Here is a 22,710-nt window from a genome sequence, read left to right on the forward strand (position 1 = left end):
TTGTTTCTGGTCGCAAGTACATCCCACACTGTCAGTCCCCGCTAAACCTTTCCATTCGTATGTGTTGGGGAACGTAGCAATAATTCAAAAAAATTCCTACGTGTCACCAAGATCAATCTAGGAGATACTAGCAACAAGAGAGAGGGAGTGCATCTTCATACCCTTGAAGATTGCTAAGCGGAAGCGTTACAAGAACGTGGTTGGTGGAGTCGTACACGCAGCGATTCAAATCACGGTCGATTCCGATCTAAGCGCCGAACAATGGCGCCTCCGCATTCAACACACGTAAAACCCGGGAACGTCTCCTCCTTCTTGATCCAGCAAGGGGAGAGGAGAAGTTGAGGGAGAACTCTGACAGCATGACGACGTGGTGGTGATGGAGCTTGTGGTTCTCCGGCAGGGCTTCGCCAAGCGCTACGGAGGAGGAGGAGGTGTAGGAGAGGGAGAGGGCTGCACCAGGGGAAGGGTGCGGCTGCCCTCTCTCTCCCTCACTATATATAGGGGGAAGGGGGGAGGAGGAGGCGCCCTAGGGTTTCCCTAGGGTAGGGGCGGCGGCCACAGAGGAAACCCTAGATGGGTTTGGGCGCCCCCACCCCTAGGAAACTTGCCCCCCAAGCCGGGAGGGGTGGCTGCCCTAGGGGAGGCGCCCCCACCTCTCCAGGTTATTTGAGATTGGGTGGGAGGGGTGCTCAGCCCCTTAGTGGGCTGATGTGCCCCCTCCCCTTGGCCCATAAGACCCCCAACGCTTGCGGGGGCCTCCGAAACCCCTTTCGGACACGCTGGTCGTCACCCGGTACCCCCGGAACAATTCCGGACTCCAATACCCTTCGTCCAATATATCGATCTTCACCTCTGGACCATTCCAGAACTCCTCGTCACATCTGGGATCTCATCCGGGACTCCGAACAACCTTCGGTAACCACATACTATTTCCCATAACAACTCTAACGTCATCGAACCTTAAGTGTGTAGACCCTACGGGTTCGGGAACCATGCAGACATGACCGAGCATCTCTCCGGCCAATAACCAATAGCGGGATCTGGATACCCATATTGGCTCCCACATGTTCCACGATGATCTCATCGGATGAACCACGATGTCGGTGATTCAATCAATCCCGTATACAATTCCCTTTGTCTATCGGTATGTTACGTGCCCGAGATTCGATCGTCGGTATCCCCATACCTCGTTCAATCTTGTTACTGGCAAGTCTCTTTACTCGTTCCGTAACGCATGATCCCGTGGCTAAATCCTTAGTCACATTGAGCTATTATGATGATGCATTACCAAGTGGGCCCAGAGATACCTCTCCATCATACGGAGTGGCAAATCCCAGTCTCGATTCGTGCCAACCCAACAAACACTTTCGGAGATACCTGTAGTGCACCTTTATAGCCACCCAGTTACATTGTGACGTTTGGTACACCCAAAGCATTCCTACGGTATCCGGGAGTTGCACAATCTCATGGTCTAAGGAAATGATACTTGACATTAGAAAAGGTTTAGCAAACGAACTACACGATCTTGTGCTACGCTTAAGATTGGGTCTTGTCCATCAGATCATTCTCCTAATGATGTGATCCCGTTATCAATGACATCCAATGTCCATGGTCAGGAAACCATGACCATCTATTGATCAACGAGCTAGTCAACTAGAGGCTTGCTAGGGACATATTACGATCTATGTATTCACACATGTGTTACGGTTTCCGGTTAATACAATTATAGCATGAACAATAGACAATTATTATGAACAAGGAAATATAATAATAACCATTTTATTATTGCCTCTAGGGCATATTTCCAACAGTCTCCCACTTGCACTAGAGTCAATAATCTAGTTCACATCGCCATGGGATTAACACTCATAGTTCACATTGTCATGTGACTAATACCAAAAGAGTTTACTAGAGTCAATAATATAGTTCACATCACCATGTGTTTAACACTCAATGAGTTCTAGGGTTTGATCATGTTATGCTTACGAGAGAGGTTTTAGTCAACGGGTCTGCAACATTCAGATCCGCGTGTTCTTCGCAAATCTCGATTTCATATTGTAGATGTTGCTACTATGCTCCACTTGGAGCTATTCCAAATGGTTGCTCCACTATACGTATCCGGTTTTCTACTCAGAGTCATCTGGATAGATGTTAAAGCTTGCATCGACGTAACTCTTTACGCCGAACTCTTTATCACCTCCATAACCGAGAAACATTTCCGTATTCCTAAGGACAATTTTGACTGCTATCCAATGATCCACTCCTGGATCACTCTTGTACCCCCTTGCCAGACACGTGGCAAGGCACATCGCGGTACACAACATGACATATCGTATAGAGCCTATGGCTAAGGCATAGGGGACGACTTTCGTCCTTTCTCTTTCTTCTGCCGTGGCCGAGCTTCAAGTCTTAACTTCACACCTCACAACTCAGGCAAGAACTACTTCTTTGACTGATCCATCTAGAAGTCCTTCAAGATCATGTCAAGGTATGTGCTCTGTGAAAGTCTTATCAGGCGTCTTGATCTATCTCTATAGATCTTGATACCCAACATGTAAGCAGTTTTACACAGTTCTTCCTTTGGAAAACTCCATTCAAACAACCATTTATGCTTTCTAGAAATTCTACATCATTTCTGATCAACAATATGTCATCCATATATACCTATCAAAAATGTTGTAGTGCTCCCACTCACTTTCTTGCAAATACAAGTTTCTTGCAAACTTTGTATAAACCCAAATGCTTTGATCGCCTCATCAAAGCATATGTTCCAACTCTGAGATGCTTGCTCCAGTCCATAGAAGGATCGCTAGAGTTTGCATACCTTTTAGCATCCTTAGGATTGACAAAAACCTTTTGGTTGCATCACATACAACCTTTCCTCACGAAAACCATCAAGGAAACTGTTTTGACATCCATCTGCCTGATTTCTAAATGAAAATGCAGCAACTGCTAACATAGTTTTAACAGACTTTAGCATCGCTATGATTGAGAGAGTCTCTGTCGGTGTCAAAACCGGCGGATCTCGGGTAGGGGGTCCTGAACTGTGCGTCTAAGGCTGATGGTAACAGGAGGCGGGGGACACAATGTTTACCCAGGTTTGGGCCCTCTCGATGGAGGTAATACCCTACTTCCTACTTGATTGATCTTGATGATATGGGTATTACAAGAGTTGATCTACCACGAGATCGTAGAGGCTAAACCCTAGAAGCTAGCCTATGATTATGATTGTTGTTGTCCTACGGACTAAACCCTCCGGTTTATATAGACACCGGAGGGGGCTAGAGTTACACAGAGTCGGTTACAGAGAAGGAGATCTACATATCCGAATCGCCAAGCTTTCCTTCCACGCAAAGGAGAGCCCCACCCGGACATGGGACGAAGCCTTCAATCTTGTATCTTCATAGTCCAACAGTCTGGCCAAAGTATATAGTCCGGCTGTCTAAGGACCCCTTAATCCCGGACTCCCTCAGTAGCCCCTAAACCAGGCTTCAATGACGATAAGTCCGGCGCGCAGATTGTCTTCGGCATTGCAAGGCGGGTTCCTTCTCTGAATACTCCATAGAAGATTTTGAACACAAGGACCGTGTCCGGTTCTGCAAAACAAATCCTGCATACCATCATAGAGAGTACAATATTCCACAAATCTAATCCGCCGACAACTTTTCCTAACATGAACCCACGCCACGATCCGGTCTTTATTCGAACCATTCTCCCTAACCAGCTACTGCGCATGTCGCAAGGCGGTTTTATGGGCATGTCTTCTCGAAGCAGAGATCGTGTCCCTCTATCTCGGGATTCTCATCAATACGGGCATGGGTAATCCAATCGCGTCTTTAGCGCGACGCTTGGGGAATAAGCGAGTTTACCGGGCAAGTGGGGAGGCGCTGGATCCCTGTCGCCTTTATAAGGAGATAAGGACTCCCCCTTTTCACCCACACCTTCTTCTTCTGCTTTATCCATTCCTCTCTGCTTGAGCCTCAGCGCCCAAGCGTTCGTCCTCTTCGCCACAAAGGCCTTCCGAAAATTTCTGGATCCGGAGCAGGAGGCAAATGGATGGCCTCTACCGTCCGGGAGAGGGATATCAAAAAGCTTCGGGAGGCCGGGTACCTGGCCCGGAAAGTCAGCCACCGTCTCCCGACGGCAGGACAGATCGTCCCTACTCCAGAACCCCATGAGAGGGTTGTTTTCCTCCCTCATTTTGTCCGTGGGCTGGGGTTTCCCCTCCACCCATTCGTTCGTGGCATCATGTATTACTATGGGATCGATTTTCATGATCCATCCCCCAATTCCTTCCTCAACATCTCGATGTTCATTGTCGCGTGCGAGGCCTTTCTCCGCATCTCGCCACACTTCGGCTTATGGCTGAAGATCTTTAATGTGAAGCCCAAGGTAGTGGGCGGTGAGCACGCCGAGTGCGGAGGCGCCATGGTGAGCAAGATGCCCAACGTCACATGGCCAACATGTACTTTCAATGATTCCGTCAAAGGGTGGCAGCAGCAGTGGTTTTACATCACTGAGCCGCGCGGCACGAAATGGGCCGCTGCTCCTGAATTCCGATCCGGAGCCCCCCTATGGCTTACGTACTGGCCCAAGAAGGGCCTGGATTGGTCTTCGTCCGACGAGTTGTCGGCGCTCCAGACGCGCATCAAGAATATGGAAGACAAGAATATCAAACTTGTCAATGTAGTCCAGGTGATGTTAGTTCGCCGGATCCTTCCTTGTCAACACCGGGCTTGCAATTTATGGGAATTCGACCCGGCCAAGCACCAGACCCTGCGAGAGCTCTTTGGCTCCTCACACAAAGATATATGGAAGGTGCTTTTTAAGTCCGACAAATCATGGCCAGACTCAGCCGAGGACCGTGGGTACCACCGTCCCGCTCCGCAAGTTCGGTAAGCCATTATAAGTTTTATTCGCATAACCCAAGGGAAACACTTAATGTGTTTTCCACAACTCTCCTAGGGTTGGACGAAGAAGGCGAGGAGGATCTATTGTCCGACCCCGCTACCTGAAGAACCGGCCGGCCTGCTTCTAACGAAGATGCTGGTCCCGGTGCCCTACAAGGCGCCAAAGAAGAAGGCCGAGAGAGGGGCCAAGAAGACCAGGGTCGGCCTCCGTCATCGTGGTGCCTCGGACACGATATCCGAAGACTCCAATGCCCATTATTCCTCCAAAGAGGACGAGGAGGAGGAGGAAGACGAATCCCCAGCGAGGGGAAGAAAGAAAAGGACAGCCTCCACATCGTTGGAGGCCGAGTCGCCTAAGAAGGGAAAAACTCCTCTTCCAGAGGAGTCCACCGCCACTGATAGCAACCCGGAGTAGGATCCCAGGGCTCAGCCCCTGGTGAACTCGTGAGTATATAAAATCCGAACACATTTATGCGTCCAGACTCATCATGGCACAATATTTTAATCTGGGCCATACTTTTTGCAGTCCGGCGAGGTCCCGCGCGGAGCAATCCTCGTCGGAGGATTTGCTAGGCTCGTATGCTATGGAGAGAGGGACACCCCCGAAGGCCCCTTCCCCCAAACATGTGAATGACACCGAGGCTTTGTCACAGGAGGACCCAGGCCAAGGAGGGGGGGGGGGAGATTGCCAAGGTGGCGCCAGGAGGTCAAACTTCAGGGGCTGGACACATGGGAGAGAAGGCTCCCATGGGCGGCGTCGTTGGGAGCCATCTTGAATTCGTCCCCCAGCCGGACGCAATTCGGAGACCAATATGGTTCCAGAGTCAGGCATGCGACCTCCCTCGGCTAGAGGGGATGTACATGTTCCACCGGCAACCTCTGTCCAACCAGAGGTGCTGGATACTTTATTGGCGGCGCTGAAAAGCGCCTCCATCATCGGTAAACACCATGCCGTTATGGGTGCAGTGATTGAGAAGATCCAGTTTGCGGAGAGTGGACTGAATGAAGCCTGTATTAGCCTTATAAGAGGATTTGAGGTATGTTTTATGAGGTTTCGAAGAGTGTCACAGTATAGATGGTAGCCCCTGATACACTGTTCGGTGAGAGAAAGAACCGGACAGAGGATCAAATCTATGTTCGCAGGAGACTCACTTGATGACATTTACCTCTCTTCTTTTATAAACAGACGTCTGTAGCGACTGCCGCCTCTCATACTGCGGAGGTCTTCGGACTAAATCAAAGTCTGGAGCGGGCCACAGAAGAATTGGGCCAGTTGAAAAGGCAGTTGGAGGATAAACAAGGTATGCACAAACCTTGCTCATGTTCTGTGAAAACAAATTGAAAATATGTTTTATGATTTCTGCCAGGGGCGATGACCGAAGTTGAGGCTCTTAAGAAGGCTGTTGCCGAGGCCGAGAGAAAGGCAGCCGCAGAGCAGGCTCCTCGTCAGAAGCACGGGGCCAGGGTTATTGAAGCTGAGCAAGAGCTTCAAGAGGTCGTGAGAAGATGCGAGGCCTTGGAGCAGAGTCTAACGGAGAAGGAATCCGAACTTACCAAGGCTCATCAGGCCGCATGCGATGCCCAGGGGGAAACCCAAGGTGCCTTGCAGGAGATCCAAGAGGCGAGGGAGATCGCGGCAGGTAAGGCTTGTTCCATGTATGGCAAGTGTTTGGGGGAGAAAATCATGTTTCTAATCTTGAGTTTGGATTTCTCCAAGGGTATTTGCGGAGCTGCCACGCAGCATATCTGATGCCGCACAATTCTATCGAGCCGAAGAAAGGAACACTGCGGATAAGCTCTTCTGGTCACAGTATCTGGCACCGAATTGTCTGGTGCGTTTTTCCGATCAACTGAAATAGCTGATCGAACTGCATAAGGTGGCGGGGCTAGCCATGAAGGATTTGATTATCTCGCTATGGCCCGCTGAGCCGATTCCAAGCAGCTACTTTGGGCTCGTGAAGCGGCTTGTGAGTGCCTGCCCTCGACTTGACGTCGTCAAGCGGTCGGTCTGTATAGAGGGTGTGCGAATGGCCTTCGCCCACGCAAAGGTGCACTGGGGGAAGATGGATGCTGAAAAGCTGGTGACCGAGGGAACGCCGGAGGGAAAGGAGCACCGCAAGCCTGAGTTATATTATGAAAGTGTCCTGAAAGGATCCTGCCTTGCGGCGGAGCAATGCACCAAGGACATTATATTTCCATGAATACAATCATGTTGTTCTTTGTAATGTTGAACAAGGTCATTTCTATTATTTATTGCCTGTTATATGAAAGTTTATCCTCCTGCGCGGCCGTTTTATATATTAATCCTGAGAGTTGGTCAGTCGTCGGCTTCTGCCCCCACGTAGGAAGTACGGCCCTGTTCGGGATAAACCTGATCACTCTTTATCCCAGTTTTGGGTCCTTGGAAGGAGGTGTTCAGCACAACGAACCAGGCAATCGGACTATAGGGCTTTATCACTCTCACTTAGCCATAGGAGCTTTATAAAAGGAAGGTAGGCGCAGCCCCTGGTGTTCGGAAGACCACATGAGGGGCTCTATAAGCACCTGATCGGAAGAAAAGCCGATCCATCGCACGCTGCATTGGTTATGGCATTATGCGGGAGGAATCCTTAAAGATTTTACAACCTCTCGAACAGCTGACCAGCTCTCGCTGTATCATGACAGTCAGTTTTCGGCTTTCTCTACTGAGGTGCTCGTCCGGAAGAACCGGGACACAATCGCTGTAGTTCTCCCTGTGCCGCCTTAGCCGATATAGCGGAACGTAAGGCAGCAAAACATGGGAGCCGGGCAAACCAAACATTTGACCCAAGACATGATTTGATGCTGATGCATATAATGCTATAAGTTCGGGGTGCTGAACTACCATGAAGGTGTTCGGACTTTATTGCCGTATTATGGGTAAAATGAAGCCCCTGGCATATTAAAGCATATCGCGGTGTACAGATGCCATTTGACAAAAGAATTTCAATAAGAGATAACGACAGATAGGCGTCATATAAATCCACATGGTTTATTTGAATAATACGTCGACGCGTATGAGTACATGTAAAGTAATAAAAAGAGAAAGTGACTGCGGAACATACTGAGACCAGGCGGGAAGAAGCTGTGTGCGGATCCGGAGTGCAGTCGGATGGTCATCGAGGGGAATATCTAAGGGTTCCCTTGCGCATTCGAGCTGTTTCCGTATCGCCGGTCCTTGCTTGGGCAAGAATGAACCTATAAAGAAAATGAAAGAACTGTTTGTGTGCCATAGAGCGGATGAGCCGCAGTATGTGGCCTGTCCTGGCTTTCACCGGAGTGTTTAATTGAGCTCTGGACAAGCCGGGCTATCCTGCCGCAAAGTAGTTCGGAGTCCTTTGGCGGTGTTCGGGAGCTTGGCCGTCGACTCGAGGTTCGATTAAAAGGTGCCACTCGTTGCTTCTGCTGTTAAAGCAACAATATACTCTTTGGTACCGAGGGGGAGTTCGGCCTTGCCATTAACTATGATGATGCCGTGCAGACCGGGCATCTTGAGCTTACGGTAGGCATAATGTGGCACCGCGTTGAATCGAGCGAACGCGGTTCGTCCGAGCAGTGCCTGATAATCACCGCGAAAGGGGACGCTGTCGAAGATTAACTCTTCGGCACGGTAATTGCCCGGTGATCCGAAGACTACCTCAAGGGCGATGGAGCCTGTACAGCTGGCCTCCACACCTGGTATAATACCTTTAAAGGTGGCTTTAGTGGGCTTGATCATCGAATGATCGATGCCCATCTTGCGCACTGTGTCCTGGTAAAGCAGGTTTAGACTGCTGCCTCCATCCATAAGGATTCGTGTGAGGTGGAACCCGTCAATTATCGGGTCGAGGACTAGTGCGGCTGAGTTGCCCTGATTGGTATTAACCAGACGATCCGTGCGGTTGTAGGTGATCGGCCCTAGTTTGTATTGTGGGGCGACTGGTTCTGTTAAGTCGACATCCCTAAGGGTGCGCATCCGGTCCGGGTTGGGAGTGTGGGTGGCGTTTACCACGTTCACCATTTGGATTTGCGAGGGAAATTTCTTTTGCCCTCCTGTATTCGGTGATCTGGGCTCCTCGTTGCCATAATCGCTTTGAGACCCCTTCTCCTTGTTTTTGGCACCTGACCTGCCGGCTTGTTTGAAGACCCAGCATTCTCTGTTGGTGTGATTGGCTGGTGTTCTTGGGGTGCCATGAATTTGGCATGGACGATCGAGTATGCGGTCCAGACTGGATGGGCCCGAATTGTCATTTTTGAATGACCTTTTCCGCTGACCGGACTTAGAGCCACTAAATCCGGCATTGACTGTTGTATCTTTGGCGTTACCACCATTTTTGAGATGCTTGTGTTTGTTGCGTTGGGGTTTGCCGTTGCTATCTCTGGCCTCTGATCTGCCAGGAATTCTTGCTATGTTGTTGCTACGGGCCAACCAGCTATCCTCGCCCGTGCAAAAGCGGGTCATGAGTGTCGTGAGGGCTGCCATAGATTTTGGCTTCTCTTGGACGAGATGTCAGGAAAGCCACTCGTCACGGATGTTGTTTTAAAGGCCGCTAGGGCTTCGGCATTCGGACAGTTGACAATTTGGTTCTATTTAGTTAGGAACCGAGTCCAGAAATTCCTGGCTGACTCTCCGGGCTATTGGGTTATGTGACTTAAATCATCAGCATCCGGTGGTCGCACATAAGTGCCCTGGAAGTTGTCCAGGAATGCGTCTGCCAGGTTCTCCCAACTTCCGATGGAGCTTGCCGGCAAGCTATTCAGCCAATGCTGAGCCGGCCCTTTGAGTTTTAGTGGGAGATACTTGATGGCGTGTAGATCATCCCTGCGGGCCATGTGAATGTGGAGGAAGAAATCCTCTATCCATACCGCGGGGTCTGTAGTACCATCATATGATTCAATGTTCACGTGTTTAAACCCTTATGGGAATTCGTGATCCATTACTTCATCGGTGAAGCATAGGGGGTGTGCGGCGCCTCTGTGGCAGGCTATATCACAATGCAGTTCATACGAGTCTTGTCTGCTATATTCGGCCCGGCCGGATTTGCTTTTAGTATATCCAGCGTGACGGTCGTCGTCACGCATTGGGGCGCGCCCCCATGATCCGTAGATTGATCTTGTATGTCCTGCTTTGTTTTCCAATACGTCTCGCAGGTCCTGCGTGTAGCCCCGGGCCTTGGTGTTTTTGTTTGACTGGCGACAGGGTGCGGGCTGGACTTCGGGCTGATGCGCCGCTTTGTCTCGGCCACGAGGTGGCCGGTCCGCCGCATCATACGCTGGTAGTGTAGGCTTTAATGCTTCCTCGTCGAGTTAGGATAGCAACCCACGCTTTGGGTAACTTTTGGTTGGGCGCTCGAGTTCGTATTCCTCGGCTGCCAGGACCTCGGTCCATCTATCCGCTAGCAGATCTTGATCAGCTTGAAGCTGCTGCTGCTTTTTCTTCACGCTTTTTGCTGTGGCTATAAGCCGGCGCTTGAAGCGCTCCTGCTCGACGGGATCCTCGGGCACGATGAATTCTTCGTCATCAAGGCTCACCTCGTCTTCGGAGAGGGGCATGTAATTGTCATCCCCTGATTCTCCGTATGTCCCCTGTTCATTAGGGCTGGCTTGCTCATCCTCCCGCTCGAAGCCTGGCTAGAGGGGATTGTCTTTGTCTTCAGCACTGTCTGCATTGTTATTGTCTCTTGTGCCGGTATCGCTGTTTTTATTATGGCGGGGCTTAGAGCGGTGTCGATGATGCCATTGCTTAGATTGCTTCTCGAGGGGATTACCCTCTGTTGCCTTATTGCCATTGCTTTCTTTGGGGGTGTCCACCATATATATATATATATATATCATATGATGAGGTGGCTGTCCAGCGCCCTGTGGGCGGTGGTTCCTGTTCTTCTCCTGCATCGTCATCCGTACCGTCGATGTCTTTGGAGCCGAAATCAAGCATGTCGGTTAAGTCGTCGACAGTGGCTATTAAGTGGGTGGTGGGTGGGGAATGAATTTCTTCGTCGTCTGCTTCCCACTCAAGCTGGACATAGTTCGGCCAAGGGTCTCTTGACAAGGAGAGAGACCTCAATGAATTTAGCACACCGCCCAAGGGCGAGTGCTGAAATATATCCGCAGAGGTAAACTCCATGATCGGTGCCCAATCAGATTCGATAGGAACGGACGCAAGCGGTTCGGAACCTGTGGCCGGGGACGAATCCAAGGGTCCGGTAACACATGTCTCATAGGAGGTGAAGTCAGTATTCGGCTCTATCGCCACTGAGTGTGCGGCCTCCGTGGCGGGGTCCATCCACCCGTCCTCGGACGACACGATCTGCTCCGGATTGAGGGCCGGAGTAGCCACAAGTGTGATCTCCCGAACACCGTCCGACGGCAGAGCTAAGTCATGCTCGTCGTGACCGTGCGGCGCACCTAACATGGGCTTGAATCCGTCGAAGATCAAGTCTCCGTGGATGTCGGCAGTATAGTTCAAGCTTCCAAACCTGATCTGGTGGCCAGGGGCGTAGCTCTCGATCTGCTCCAGATGGCCAAGGGAGTTGGCCCGCAGTACAAAGCCGCCGAATATGAAGATTTTTCCGGGAGAAAAACCTCACCCTGGATCACATTTTTGCCGATTAGCGAAGGAGCCATCAAGCCTTTACATGAAGGCACAATGGAACTCTCAATGAAAGCACCAATGTCGGTGTCAAAACTGGCGGATCTCGGGTAGGGGGTCCCGAATTGTGCATCTAAGGCTGATGGTAACAGGAGGCGGGGGACACAATGTTTACCCGGTTCGGGCCCTCTCGATGGAGGTAATACCTGTTGGAAATATGCCCTAGAGGCAATAACAAATTAGTTATTATTATTATATTTCATTGTTCATGATAATCGTTTATTATCCATGCTAGAATTGTATTGATAGGAAACTCAGATACATGTGTGGATACATAGACAACACCATGTCCCTAGTAAGCCTCTACTTGACTAGCTCGTTGATCAATAGATGGTTACAGTTTCCTGACCATGGACATTGGATGTCGTTGATAACGGGATCACATCATTAGGAGAATGATGTGATGGACAAGACCCAATCCTAAGCCTAGCACAAGATCGTGTAGTTTGTATGCTAAAGCTTTTCTAATGTCAAGTATCATTTCCTTAGACCATGAGATTGTGAAACTCCCAGATACCGTAGGAATGCTTTGGGTGTACCAAACGTCACAACGTAACTGTGTGGCTATAAAGGTTCACTACAGGTATCTCCGAAAGTGTCTGTTGGGTTGGCACGAATCGAGACTGGGATTTGTCACTCCGTGTAAACGGAGAGGTATCTCTGGGCCCACTCGGTAGGACATCATCATAATGTGCACAATGTGATCAAGGAGTTGATCACGGGATGATGTGTTATGGAACGAGTAAAGAGACTTGCGGGTAACGAGGTTGAACAAGGTATCGGGATACCGACGATCGAATCTCGGGCAAGTATCGTACCGATGGACAAAGGGAATTGTATACGGGATTGATTGAATCCTTGACATCGTGGTTCATCCGATGAGATCATCATGGAGCATGTTGGCGTTCTGGGAATGGGGGTCCCCAGACTTGCCTGCCTGCGGCCTGCGGCGTGGCTCAAAGGGGGGCCCAGCACGTCCCATCTTCATCAACACAGACCCAAGACCCTCGCGAGGGGCCAAGCCTCACGGGGCGGACGACACGGAGCTTCCTCAGACACGGCCTCATCAGGCTGGCTCGCGAGGAGGCGGAGAGATCAAGGCGGGGTACCTCACGAGGTGCCCGTGACGCAAGCCATGACGACCAAGGGTGCCAGGCGGGCGCCAGCCCGCGCAGTGTCCTCCTTTCCTCTTTGGTGCAAAGGGAGCAAGCGCAGGCGAGAGCATCAAGCAAAGGCACCCGTTTCGGTGCAACGAGACCAAGACCAGTCCAACGGCAGGGAGGAAGTCATTGTGGAGCCCAAGCCAGCGTCACCACCAGAGCCTTTGGCAGGCGAGGACCAACTTTAGTCAGGATAAGTGTACCAGATGTTCCCCTTCAAAATGGCCAATTGTTGGCGCCCTTCCCGCTCAATATTTGGGAAGAGGCCCAGGGCCTTTGCCTATAAATACGACTAGCCACCCACAGGGTAGAGGGATGGAGATCGGAATCGGATCGAGACAAGAAATCGAGATCGGAATCGGAGAGAGGGAAATCAGAGAGAGAGAATCGAGCAGAGAGAGAGAGAAGGGTGACTGAACTCCTCCTAGCAGTTCATCCCTTCAGCCAAGAACAGACCCTCGCGAGGTTATTCTTCCTTGTATTGCTCATCATCATCAGCCCAAGAGGCAATCCACCACACCACACACTGGAGTAGGGTATTACACCACAGCGGTGGCCCGAACCAGTATAAACCCTGTGTCTCTTGTGCTGTTCTTTCCATAGCTTAGATCTTAGCGAGGCGGAGGGGTGCAGGTAGGTAGAAGGCGAAATCTCCACGCGCACCAAAGTGTTCGAACCTCAAGGGTTTGCCGGAACCCGAAATCCAACATTTGGCGCGCCAGGTAGGGGTGCGCCGGAATTCGTCTTCCACCACCCCGTTCTCCTCCGACCATCGCGTCCATGTCTGACGCTCGTCGGGCCCGCGCCGAGGGCTGGGCCGCTCTCGCTTCCCGCATCGCCCAGACGGCTCCTGTCGGTGGGCGTCCTCGCCGTTCCCCGTCACCTGCCGTCAACGCCGCCACCGGCCCGGCGGGGGACGAGCAGCAAGCGTCGTCTCAGCATCCGTCCGTGCGGCAAGACGGCTGCACCGCTACTCCCTTGCTCACCCTAGCTGGTTCTTCGTCCCGCGCGCTCCGCGCACCCATGGAGGCTCGAGCTGCGCTCATCGCGGCAAACGAGCTCCTGCGCTACCGTCCCGTCGACGACGTCTATGAAGAATGGCTCGACCGCGTCGCCGAGCTCGTCCGCGCCGCAGGGGGCTCTCCTGCGCCGTCCGTTCCGCTGCACCGCACCCCGCCCCGCACGGGCGACGAAGCTCCGGGGGTGCCCCAGCCGCCTCCTCCTCAAGAAGGCGCCATGGCTCCAAGGCGCATGGCCCCTGGGCGGAACCCGCTCCGTCAGGTGCCAGCGCGGCAAGAGCAGAGCTGCCAAGAAGTTCCTCGCCCGCAAGAAGCTGCCCGGGCGCTCCCTGCTCCAGCATGTCGTGACCATGCTCCTGCTCCCGCACGTCAAGACCCCGCGCTGCTCCCAGATGCAGCGCGTGGGGACATGCAAGACCAAGCTCTCCGCCACCCAAGGCCTCCCGTGGCCACAGCAGGCTGCCGTGCGTTCACCACCGAGCTACGCAGCGTCGCGTGGCCCGGCAAGTTCAAGCCAGACCTGCCTCCTCGTTACGATGGCACGGCCGACCCTGCGGAGTTCCTCCAGCTCTATGAGCTGGGCATCGAAGCTGCCAACGGAGACAAGAAGGTCATGGCGAACTGGTTTCCCATGGCGCTCAAGGACGGGGCCCGCACCTGGCTCCTGAACCTGGCTCCAGGCACAATCTCCTCCTGGGACAAGATGCGCACCCGCTTCATCGCCAACTTCCAAGGTACTCGCGACCGGCCACCCGCCGTGAGCGACATGCGCCGCATCAAGCAACAACCCGGAGAGACCCTGCAGAAGTACATCTAGCGCTTCAACAACGCACGCCTCAAGATTCCCAAGGTGACCGAGGAGGCCATCATCTCAGCCTTCTCCGACGGCGTGCGCGATATCAAGATGAAGGAGGAGCTGGCGATGCATGAAGACCTATGCACTTCCTTGGAGTTGTTCAACTTGGCAACCAAGTGCGCCAGGGCTGAGGAAGGGCGTCTCTCCCTCCTCGAGCTGCTTGCCGTAGACCCAGAAGAGAAGAAGCCCAAGGCCAAGGATGTGAAGCGCAAGGGGGCTGCCGTGCTCGCGGCAGAACCAGACACCAAGCGGGGCAGAGATCAGCCCGAATCTTTCAAGGGCAGTCGGTACTGTGTGTACCACGACCTCCACACCCACAACACCAACGAATGTCAAGAGCTCCGAGCCGTGCGAGAAGGAAGGATCGGCCATCGCCCCGACCGCGGTGACTGGGGCTACGGTCGAGCAGGAGGAAGGAACGCAGGACGCTGGGAAGACTGCTGCCCGCGCCAAGGGTGGCGCGATCAACCTCGCGAGGATCGCTGGCAAGACCCGCCTCGTGAGGGAGACTGGAGGAATCAGCCTCGTGAGGATCGCCCGGAAGGCAACGCAGGCCTCCCTCCGCTGCCGCCGCAGCCAAGGAGAAACGAGGACCGCCATCAGGACGAGGGGGCTGGGGGCTTCCAGGAGCCGCGCGCGATCGCCTGCATCCTGGGCGGGGCTCAAGCCCTAGCCTCTCAACGCATCTTCAAGCAGTTCGCCCGTGAAGTGAATGCAGTCCTCCCCAAGCTCGAAGCCACGCGCCCTCTCAGGTGGTCGGCGTGCGCCATCACGTTTAGCTCAGCAGATCAGCTCAAGTGTGCGGCCACAGCCGGAGTCCTCCCGATGCTTTGTTCCCCAATCATCAGCAACGTGGTGGTCACCAGGACCCTCATCAATGGCGGGGCAGGGCTCAACGTCCTGTCCGTGGAAACATTTAACAATCTCCAAGTGCCCTACAACCAGTTTCAGCCAACCAAGCCTTTCTCCGGAGTCACCGACGGCTCCACGGTCCCGATTGGGCAGGTCTGCCTCCCTGTCACCTTCGGGGCACGTGACAACTACCGCACCGAGCTCATCGACTTCGACGTCGCTCACATTCGCCTGCCGTACAATGCCATCCTTGGGTACCCAGCGCTGGCCAAGTTCATGGCCGTAACTCACCACGGCTACAACGTCCTCAAGATGCCAGGAAGTGGCGGAGTCATCACGATGCCCTGTGAAGAGAAGGACGCGGTGTGTTCCCTGGAACGAGCCTTTCAGGCCGCATCACTGGAAGACCCGGATCGCGGAAGCAGGAGGCTTCCCGAGACCGCCCCCAAGAAGAAGAAGACATCATCCGGCCCGGCCCCGCAGGAGGCAGGCCCCTCAGGGCCTGCGCCTTCCCAGGGGAAACCTCCTTCCATCGCATAGGAAAGCGCGCCCGGCGCCCTCCTCAGGCAGGGCTCAGGGGCTCTCCCCTGGAGGGCCACCGACCTGGCTAAGGTCACGAGGGAGGCGCTTGGGCACCACATGAAGGCGTGTTTCGAAGCACGTTTCCCTCAAGAAGGAGTAAGGCAAGGAGGGCCAGACCCTCAGGAGTTCGTCATCATGGCCATTCAGGAGCTACAGGAGTCAAGAGTCATGAAAGGCGGCCGCCGCCTACCAGTTGTGGCTCCCCATCCAGGCGAGGATGGTGGGCTGCGCGTCTGCATCGACATACCAGGGCTCAATCGAGTCGCCTCCCTGGAGCGCCTCTGGCCCTCGCGAGTGGGGTGCTGCGAAGGTCCACCCCACAGCTATGTTCGCATGCCTTATGGCTTGCCGAACGCGGCTGCCACGTACCAGCGCCTCATGAGGGGCATCATGGAGGCTCAAGAGGCCAGGCATTCCGCAGCCCTGGCGGAGATGGAGATGGTCCGCGAGGAGCCACCAGCGCCTCCGGAGCCTCCCGAGGCCCCTGGGCCTGGGGGCTCGTGAGGATCGGTTTCCGCAGCCCACCGAGTCTGCTACACCAACACTCCTTCGTCCTCAACATCATCAGGTGACATCTTTCAAGTTTCATTTCTAGCTGGGAGCGCCCCCCCAGGGCTGCATTATTCCCAGGCCGCGTGGGTCCGTCCCTGCGGCATGTATCCCTTTCGTTTCATGTTGTTAGCTTACTTTGTTGGGGGCGCCCCATGGGCTGCATCATCCCCAAGTCGCTCGGGTCTGACCCAGTGATGTCCGCCTTCCCAGCATCTATTTGAATGAATCCACTCCTTCGCGGCGCCACCTCATGGCGCCACCTCGTCAAACCTTCAGTGCCTCATCGCCCCTCGGAAGCAACCAACGGCTGACTGTCAATTGTCATGGCAACCCCTCGTTCTTTCTATGATGGGTCTACAGGATCTCCTAAAGGAGTTGCATCAGGCGAGGCCCTTGCGGTGTCTCCTTCACTCTCATCTGCACGAACCTCTTGCACGTTAAAGGGGGGGGGGTGCCTGAGCATCGTGACTCAGGGCTCCTACTGGCTCTCTAGCCCTCACCCTCTGGCCTTGTCCACGGCATCGCGACCTGGCATACCAGCGACGGCTGAGACTCGCTCGAGAGCCGGGACCCGAGGATGTAGAGCAGAAAGGGGAGCAAAGGCGAGAGGGAAGGGACACGCGAGGACCTCGCCGAGCAACCTCACGCCTGCCGATGCACGGACCCGGCGACACACCAGAGAGCGGTCCCTGATTCTCGAGATAAGTCACCACCCGCAAGCACCAGCTACCGTGGCACCATCCCCGCACCTAATGCAATCCCGTGTTAGCGATGCCGCTCTCATTTCTCACCGAACGACGGCTGCTTGAGCGCCAAAGGGGACCTCCTGAGCATCGCGACTCAGGGGCTCTTACCGGACCCCGGGTCGCTCACCTCCTGGCCTTGACCACGGCATCGCGACCTGGCATACCAACGACGGCTGAAGCCGCCTTGGGACTGGGACCTGTCGGCGCAGAGCACCAAGCCCTCGTGAGGTTCGAAAGGGAGAACCGAGCTAAGACGGAATGAGCAACTCGCACAATTCTACGACAAGGGTTATATTAACAAAACAGGATCACAGGCACCTTACAAGCCCCCACGAGACGTGTCTTTGATTCCTCGCAGGGAACAGATCCTAAAAGGACGCTAACTACACGCGCCCCTGCAAAAGACGCCATCATCAACAGTGGACCGTCAAGCACCGGCGCCAACCCCATCCAAATCAGAGTCGGCGACGGCCTGACGAGCCCGCCCTGCTCCAGGAGCGGCACCGGCTCGGGGCTCGTAGCTGTCATCGCTCGTCTCCGGAGTCACGAAGAGCTCGCCGGAGTCGCTGGACCCTCCTCCGCCTCCGCCGCCTGAGGAGCCGCCAAGGGAGCGGTCGGCGGGCCCAGTCCTTGCCGTAGCAGGGTCCCGACCACCTCTCCCGGGGCAGCACTCCAGCCGGTGCCCGTTCGCATCGAAGACCTTGAAGAACATCACCGAAGCACCGTCGTACTCCAAGTGGATCGCGAAGGCGCCTCTTGTCCTGCAAACCCGGGCGATTTCACTCCAGCCTCGGGTCATGAAGACCTCGCCCGGGGCAACGACCGCGACCTCTGCCTCGGTCGCGAGGGTGCTGCAGCCGGCGTGCTGCAGCCAAAGCTCTAGGATTTCTCCCTGCGGGATGATGGAGGCGAAGAAGGGAGGAAGGCAAATCCAAGACCGAGGAGGCATGGCGGCGTGGAGCACGAACTCTCAGGAGGAGCCCTCGGTGTGGACCCCAGGGGGGACGACCCACACCTTCGTGACCCGTCGGCGCTGACGGCGGCGCCGCCCGTGGCGATCGGCATCGACTCCTTCAGAGCCCTCGATGTGGGCGTACAAGGGAAGCGGGAACCCCGGCGGTGGCCGCTCGCACCAGGGCCTCGACACCACCTGATGGGCCCCCTCGTCTCGGCCACGGAGGGCGAGCCGTTTCTTCGGCGGGAGTGGGTCTGGTTCCTCTCGGGGAGCCTTTCCCTTCTCTGCCGTCGAGAACCGGTGGATCGGAGCCATCGCAGCAAGACGGAGCAAGGACCGGGAAGAAGGAGAAGCAAGAAGGGATGGACTGGAAGGGCGCGCGCCATTCCGTACTTATGGCCGGCGAAGGCCAACCGCCGACCTCCATGATCGCAGGTAATCATGACCCGCTTTGCCTGCAGGGACTTGTCCAATAAGTGCAGTTGCCGAGGCGCCGTGGGGAAGTGGAGACGCCCACGTCCAATCGACCGCCATGTGGCGCCCAAGGCCGCAGGCTGTTAGGGCCCGCGGCGCTTCGCTCTTGCCCTTTCGCCTCCCTGCACGGCCAAGTCCGGGCGTGCCTTGGGCCCGGGGGCTACTATCGGCGTTCTGGGAACGGGGGTCCACAGACTTGCCTGCCTGCAGCCTGCGGCATGGCTCAAAGGGGGGGCCCAGCACGGCCCATCTTCATCAACACAGACCCAAGACCCTCGCGAGGGGCCAAGCCTCGCGGGGCGGACGACACGGAGCTTCCTCAGGCACGGCCTCATCAGGCTGGCTCGCGAGGAGGCGGAGAGATCAAGGCGGGGTACCTCACGAGGTGCCCGTGACGCAAGCCATGACGACCAAGGCGCCAGGCGGGCGCCAGCCGCGCAGTGTCCTCCTTTCCTCTTTGGTGCAAAGGGAGCAAGCGCAGGCGAGAGCATCAAGCAAAGGCACCCGTTTCGGTGCAACGAGACCAAGACCAGTCCAACGGCAGGGAGGAAGTCATTGTGGAGCCCAAGCCAGCGTCACCACCAGAGCCTTTGGCAGGCGAGGACCAACTTTAGTCAGGATAAGTGTACCAGATGTTCCCCTTCAAAATGGCCAATTGTTGGCGCCCTTCCCGCTCAATATTTGGGAAGAGGCCCAGGGCCTTTGTGCCTATAAATAGGACTAGCCGCCCATAGGGTAGAGGGATGGAGATCGGAATCGGATCGAGACAAGAAATCGATATCGGAATCGGAGAGAGGGAAATCAGAGAGAGAGAATCGAGAAGAGAGAGAGAGAGAAGGGTGACTGAACTCCTCCTAGCAGTTCATCCCCTCAGCCAAGAACAGACCCTCGCGAGGCTGTTCTTCCTTGTATTGCGCATCATCATCAGCCCAAGAGGCAATCCACCACACCACACACTGGAGTAGGGTATTACACCACAACGGTGGCCCGAACCATTATAAACCCTGTGTCTCTTGTGCTGTTCTTTCCATAGCTTAGATCTTAGCGAGGCGGAGGGGTGTAGGTAGGTAGAAGGCGAAATCTCCGCGCGCACCCCAGTGTTCGAACCTCAAGGGTCTGCTGGAACCCGAAATCCGACAGAGCATGTGGGAGCCAACATGGGTATCCAGATCCCGCTGTTGGTTATTGACCGGAGAGTTGTCTCGGCCATGTCTGCATGACTCCCGAACCCATAGGGTCTACACACTTAAGGTTCGATGATGCTAGGGTTATAGGGAAAGTATGTACGTGGTCACCGAATGTTGTTCGGAGTCCCGGATGAGATCCCGGACATCACGAGGAGTTCCGGAATGGTCCGGAGGTAAAGATTTATATATGGGAAGTCATCATACGGTCACCAGAATAATTCAGGGGTTACCGGTATTGTACCGGGACCACTGGAGGGGTTCCGGGGGTCCACCGGGAGGGTCCACCTGCCCCGGAGGGCCCTATGGGCTGTGTGTGGAGAGGGACCAGCCCCTTAGTGGGCTGGGTGCCTCCCCCCTAGGGCCCATGCGCCTAGGGTTTGGGGGAACCCTAAAGGGGGGGCGCCCCCTTGCCTTGGGGGGCAAGGCAACCCCCCTGGCCGCTGCCCCCTCCTCAGATTGGATCTGAGGGGGCCGGCCCCCCTCTCCCTTGCCCCTATATATATGTGGGGGGTGGGAGGGCAGCCGCACCCAAGTTCTGGCGCAGCCCTCCCCCTCTCCCAAGTCCTCCTCTTCTCCCGCGGTGCTTGGTGAAGCCCTGCAGGATTGCCAGGCTCCTCCTTCACCACCATGCCGTCGTGTTGCTGCTGGATGGAGTCTTCCCCAACCTCTCCTTCTCCCCTTGCTGGATCAAGGCATAGGAGACGTCACCGGGCTTCACGTGTGTTGAACGCGGAGGTGCCGTGGTTCGGCGCTTAGATCGGAATCAACCGCGATCTGAATCGCTACGAGTACGACTCCTTCATCCACGTTCTTGAAACGCTTCCTCTTAGAGATCTACAAGGGTATGTAGATGCACTCCCCTTCCCCTCGTTGCTAGATTACTCCATAGATTGATCTTGGTGATGCGTAGAAAATTTTAAATTTCTGCTACGATCCCCAACAGTGGCATCATGAGCTAGGTCTATGCGTAGTTTCTATGCACGAGTAGAACACAAAGCAGTTGTGGGCGTCGATATTGTCAATTTACTTGCCATTACTAGTCTTATCTTGATTCGGCGGCATCGTGGGATGAAGCGTCCCGGACCGGCCTTACACGTACGCTTACGTGAGACTGGTTCCACCGACTGACATGCACTAGTTGCATAAGGTGGCTAGCGGGTGTCTGTCTCTCCCACTTTAGTCGGATCGGATTCGATGAAAAGGGTCCTTATGAAGGGTAAATAGAAATTGGCATATCACGTTGTGGTTTTGGCGTAGGTAAGAAACGTTCTTGCTAGAAACCTATAGCAACCACGTAAAAACTTGCAACAACAATTAGAGGACGTTTAACTTGTTTTTGCAGCATATGCCTTGTGATGTGATATGGCCAAAAGGATGTGATGAATGATATATGTGATGTATGAGATTGATCATGTTCTTGTAATAGGAATCACGACTTGCATGTCGATGAGTATGACAACCGGCAGGAGCCATAGGAGTTGTCTTAATTTATTTATGACCTGTGTGTCAACTTAAACATCTTGTAATTACTTTACTTTATTGCTAAAGCATTAGCCATAGTAGTAGAAGTAATAGATGACGAGACAACTTCAAGAAGACACAATGATTGAGATCATGATGATGGAGATCATGGTGTCATGCCGGTGACAACGATGATCATGGAGCCCCGAAGATGGAGATCAAAAGGAGCAAAATGATATTGGCCATATCATGTCATTATTTGATTACATGTGATGTTTATCATGTTTTACATCTTATTTGCTTAGAACGACGGTAGCTTAAATAAGATGACCCCTCACTAAAATTTCAAGAAAAGTGTTCCCCCTAACTATGCACCGTTGAGAAGGTTCGTTGTTTCGAAGCACCACGTGATGATCGGGTGTGATAGATTCTAACGTTCGAATACAACGGGTGTTGACGAGCCTAGCATGTACAGACATGGCGTTGGGACACATGCGAAACACTTAGGTTGACTTGACGAGCCTAGCATGTACAGACATGGCCTCGGAACACGGAAGACCGAAAGGTCGAACATGAGTCGTATAGAAGATACGATCAACATGAGATGTTCACCGTTGATGACTAGTCCGTCTCACGTGATGATCTGACACGGCCTAGTCGATTCAGATCATGTTTCACTTAGATGACTAGAGGGATGTCTATCTGAGTGGGAGTTCATTAAATAATTTGATTAGATGAACTCAATTATCATGAACATAGTCTAAATTGTCTTTGCAAATATGTTGTAGATAAATAGCTCACGTTGTAGCTCCCTATTTCAATACATTCCTAGAGAAAGATTAAGTTGAAAGATATTGTAAGCAATGATGTGGACTAGGTCCGTAGTCCGAGGAGTGTCCTCACTGCTACACAGAAGGCTTACATCTTTGATGCACCGCTCGATGTGTAAACCCCTACAACATCGTCTGTGGATGTTGTGAACACCTGACAGACACATCCTGATGACTACTTGATAGTTTAGTGCACCATACTTTACGGCTTAGAATCGGGATTCCAATGACGTTTTGAACGCCATAAAACATATGAGATGTTCCAAGAGCTGAAATTGGGATTTCAGGCTCATGCCCGTGTTGAGAGGTGTGAGACCTCTGACAAGTTCTTTTGCCAACAAGATGGAGGAGAATAGCTCAGCTAGTGAGCATGTGCTCAGAATGTCTGGGTGCTACAATCACTTAAATCAAGTGGGAGTTAAACTTCCAGATAAGATAGTGATTGATAGAGTTCTCTAGCCACTATCACTAAGCTACTAG

This window comes from Triticum urartu, chromosome 4 (genome assembly GCF_003073215.2).
Source record: "Triticum urartu cultivar G1812 chromosome 4, Tu2.1, whole genome shotgun sequence".
NCBI classification, from domain to species: domain Eukaryota; kingdom Viridiplantae; phylum Streptophyta; class Magnoliopsida; order Poales; family Poaceae; genus Triticum; species Triticum urartu.